A 5387-nucleotide genomic window follows, 5' to 3' on the forward strand; every position below is an offset into this window, starting at 1 on the left:
TAAGGCATTCATTCAAAGAAGTTTTAATGCGGAAACCAAACAGTTTGAGTTTTTGTATCTTTCCCATAAGAATCTGGGTATTCTGAAGAAAAGGGTTTGAAAATGATTTTAAGAGCAGGATAAAAAGTGTTTGTTGTCTCCTAAACGTAACACTATTGATATAAAAGTGTTTCTAGGAGTATGTAATGAGAGGGTTCATTTGCTTCTATATACATATGAATATGCAAGTTTCCAAAATTCGACGCCTCGGAATTAGAAGGGCGTAAATGGAAAATCCTAGTTTTCGGCAAAATGAAAAAAAAAATTAATGACAGATACGCCCTTCTAATTCTAAGGGCGTAAGTGGAATTTTCTGGTACAACAATTAAGTGCAGATACGCTCTTCTATTACTGAAATACTGAAAAAAACTTTTCACGTACGCTCTTTTATTATTGGTGAATTTGGTAAACACAGTAGTTTGTGACAATTCTTTTACATAATTATGCCCCTTGGTGTGTAGTTTCAAAATGTATGGTTCATAAAAGGGCGTAACTAACACTTACGCCCTTCTTATTCTGGGGCGTCGATTATATGGCAATGTTTGAATTGCAGATAGGATAACACAAAACATTGTCATTCTTGATTATGAATAGTATCGAACATTGTTAATAAAACTTTCTCGATGAAACATTAACAATGCAACCGTATTCTAGCTTTACTATTATCAAAGCACTGCATGTAGAATCTCAATATTAATTAATGTTTTGCGATTGCCTTCCCAATCAGTTTTTCAAATTACATTTAATGGATTTAAAGACTTCAAGCATTTGGCTTTCAGATATTTTATGTGGTACAAAAGATTAGAGTTTTTTTCTATCAAATATAATTTCAAGAAGCTTTGCTTCGTCCAGAACAAGTATTTTTACCATCTAGAAAATTTTAAAGCTGAGTGTCGCAATGTCGTTTTCATAATTGAAAAAAGTGAAAAGTGAGTTTTTGAATTGGTAAATTCAGTTTTGTTTCTGTTGTTGAAGTTTGAATTTTTATTCAAGTCAACCTTGTAATTTCGTTCGATTGTACGCATATTTATAACGATAATATATCATAAATCTCCAGCTTATAATACATCACCCTTGTACAGACATTTTACTATATCTTAACGCTAACGATGATAACAGATAAACCAGCACTTAGCGGACGCCCTGTTCCTGCTCAAAAGTGCAAGAAAGGGCACAACCAATTTATATCGGATAAAAATTGAGATATGAATACCGGAACACAACCTTTCAAAACAAAGCTACCAAGGTATTCATAATACCGTATTTCAAAGTAGTATCATAAGCTTTTTAAAAATCGTTAAAGACGTTTAACAATTGCTTTGCGAATAAAGATTGTTTCCAGTCGAACAAGATAATCAGATGTTCCACGCTGGTTGCAAAAGAAAACGCTTTTAGAATTTGTAATGAAACGCCGAGATTCTAGAAACCAAATTATCTACAATTAATCATACGTTCAGGTGTTTTATATAAAGTGGTATGGGCGGTCGTATTATTGTTTGTGTTATCTTTCCAGGCTTTCGATATGGTGATAACTATTACTTCTTTCCTGGAAAAATCCTGTTTCCATGTAATATTGAAAATTTCTCTTAGAGGGGCACAAATGATTTTGTTGGTAAGTATTTAAAAGAAATGATGATTACACATCAATGAATGACTCCATGTTAACGAAAGGAGAAGACTTTTATTATAATTAGCCTTATATAAAGTACACGACAATTCCACTTCAGATTTAATGATATTTGTTTAAGATGGTAGACGAAAAATGGACGACTTACAATCAAAATGTTAAAATTCCATTATCACTGTCCTAGTGCATAACTGACATGTCATTTTAACAAAATGATTTTATGTACTATTTTACGTAATCGTGTCCTGCAAATTACACTCACTGTTGTGATTACAACTTCAAACAAATCCAAATCATTTTGGTGAACACAAAGGACATAGACATCCTGTGAAATAAATATAGCATTGAAAATGGCAGGTTGGATATTGTGTACATATGCTTGTACAAAGATTTGTTTATAGTAACAAAGATTGTTAGCTTAGTTTTGTATTTAACATCTAACAATCGCTTCATGATTGATATAAAATAATATCTAAAGGTTGTAACAAAACAATATATATATTTTTTATCATATATAATAATAATAATAATTATACTATTATTAGGCTGTGTTGTTGGTGACCTGTACTTCCGAGATAGCTACACTTTCCTATTTTTATTTTATTGTATGTATTAAAATATTCACATTATGCCAATTGATGTGGTATATAATCAAATTAAGGAAACATTCTAGATTCAGAAGTTAAAACACTAAATCCAGAGGGACTTAATTAAAAACAAAACAACAACATTGTTGAATGTGTAATTAATTTTACAGGAATATGTGTATGTTAAGTACTATTACATTTTTTCCTATTTATGTTTTTACAGGAATTTAAGTAACAGACAGAAATGAATAGAAAATGGTTTCCAAAGGCTTTCAAACAAAAAATAAATGATCAATAATTACAAGAATGGAATGATATAATATCAAAATCAACAAGCAGTTTTAATTATAAATTATTTAAGGACAATTTCAGAATAAATAAATATTTCTTCTTATTACCAAACTATTTTGTAAAAATTTAACAGCTTTACGCACTAGAAACCACAGACTCCCAGTTGATGTTGGTAGGTGGACAGGATTATCATTGGCAGAGAGAAAATGTAACCTATGTGAATGTGAACAAACTGAACTAGGAGATTCAGATATTTTCAGAACAGAGGAAGCAATTGATAAAACAGTATAATTATAAAAAAAAACCCAATATAATAAAATTGTCTCAGCTTTTGAACAGTGGAAACAAATTTGAATTAATAAGATTGTGCAAATTTTTACATAATGTTATGAAAACTGTTAGAAATAATCCTTAAAGATTTGAAGAGATCGGTAGCAAATTTTGAAATATTATTTTAAATGATCCATGTTGAATTTTGTTAATATTTTGTTAATTTTATTGTATAACTATTGCTTAATATGTTCTTTCCTTTTTGTTGGGTTTAGAGTATCACCGATTAAACTGAAATCAAATTTAGACTTTTCTAGATTTTAATGGAAGAGGAAGATATAGGTACCCCTCCTGACATTGATGTATTCCAGTCAAGGAAGGTACTTCTATTTAAAAATCAGCGAGATGAATTTACATTTCAGTGTTTATCATACAAAACTTAAATTTCTGTCCCAGCAAGAAACTTGTAAATTGCACACTTCAGATCAATCTATCCCTGATAATGTAATAGATTTGAGGCGAATGTGATGTATTATTAATTCATCAACTATATTTGGTATACCCCATACTGAGTTTTAATAATAGTGATAAATTTTGTTTGCACACTCTTCTTCCTGGTTTTATCTGTTCTGTGTTATACCACAGTGTTTATAAAGGGGTTGCTCTAAGATAGATCTATTATGTAAAATGAAATACTAAGTTTGTTAAAGATACTATATTATCTATTTTTGTGTGATTAGGACGACCGTGGTTTTCTACGACTTGCATACCCCGTCCGTGTATTATTGAACAGATTATTATAATTCACAAAATCAGTTTTCGGTCACTTTTACATGCACAGTTGAGCATTTATTTAAATAACAGTCATGCACATTTTAACTGTTTAATACTTAATGCAGTCATAGAAGCAGTTGCAAATTACTAAATTTAAGGTATCATTTATGTACAGGGTGTCAGAATAATTTGTATACATGTATTTGATATATTGATAACGTAACGCATATAAGTACAAATAGTGCTCGACTCCCTTTTCATGCTATCATTGCTATAATAATATTTGAATTGTTGCAAATGATAGGATCTGGGTCATTTATGGACGATTACGTTTAATTACAGTGATAGTTGAATCATAGCATCACACATTATATCATATACAATAGTCAAACGGAACCAATTATTTGTTAAAACAAGTACCCATTATAAAATACTATCCTCGATGTACCAGTTTCAGTGACCCTAAGAATACCACTGGCAGAATTAGATAAATTCTTGGAGAAGAACTAGTGTTACATTGTATTTATGGATTACTATAGTGTAGCCTTTCCCCACTTCAGAGTATGCAAAATAGAGCGGAAAATCTTTTAGCAAAAATATTTGGTACTGTTTATCACAACCAACCCTGATCTGCCTTACAGATTTTCTGTGGGACCTGTTTCAGTGAACCCTACCTTATTTCTAAACTAGTCAAGTTAGCCAGTATTAGGCCTTTCGTCAATGTTCACTTACACAAACTGAACAACAAACCAAGTAAAAAAAATGTTAGACCTTATTCATAAAAAAGTACAGAGCAAAACAGTTATACTGGTTTTGCGGCATAAAAATTCTATAAATTATAAGGGGGTGGGGTTCAAAGACTTGGTATTATATGCACATTTGTGTTGTATTAAACAAGATGCTGTTATCTCATTTGATAAAATACAGAAACGCTGGCCACCTAATGTCAACAGTATCAGAAACAAAAGTTAGTTGTCATTTTTCAGATATATAAGCCAATCATGGATTTCCAAGCTGTATATTTTGCTAAAAGTAATTGGTGGATTGTTCGATCTGCATAAAAATCTGAAGAAAATAAGATAACATTTGCATCAAAAAAGAAAATAAATCAAACTGTTCCTTATTACTTAAGAGCTAGATCAGAATTTGAGAGCATAAAAAAGTAATAAGAAAAATGTCTCATAATTGGGGTTACCATGGAAATAACAATACCATTAAACTGTCATTGTCAGCACAACATTTTCTTTGAGCGTATCGAAAGCTGAACTTTTAACAAACCTACTATAATTAGTTGCCTTAATTATTGCACTTGAAAATGGCAGCAGATTTTCAGAAGCTCACTGAAACTGGTCAGTCAATGAAACAGGTCCTCCTATGATAATAGTATGTACTAATTTGGACTAATCAAAAACAAGTTCTATAAATACACCAATCAAAGCTCACGTCTGCATGGTATAAATAGGCAGATGGATGACAGGGAGATCATTCTGTATCCAGCGACTGAAAAATACGCATCGAGGATTCAATTAATAATTCAACCCAGTACCTTGATAAGGAAGCTGTTGCAAATAACCCTGTATGGGCGGATAAATTACCCAAATGAAGACGTTTAAAGTTCATTAACTAAAGAAGAATTGCAGAATTTCAAGCAGGTTTCGATCCATAGGGCAAAACGCATAGGAGTTTTACCTTCATGGTAGTTGAATGCTATAGACGATAACAAATATAGGTTGAGCATCGGAAAGCTGAGACACAGACCCAGAGATTGGTAATCTACTGAGATAGTAGGAGAGTTCCAG

The sequence above is a fragment of the Mercenaria mercenaria genome, chromosome 18, assembly GCF_021730395.1.
Source record: "Mercenaria mercenaria strain notata chromosome 18, MADL_Memer_1, whole genome shotgun sequence".
Lineage (NCBI taxonomy): Eukaryota > Metazoa > Mollusca > Bivalvia > Venerida > Veneridae > Mercenaria > Mercenaria mercenaria.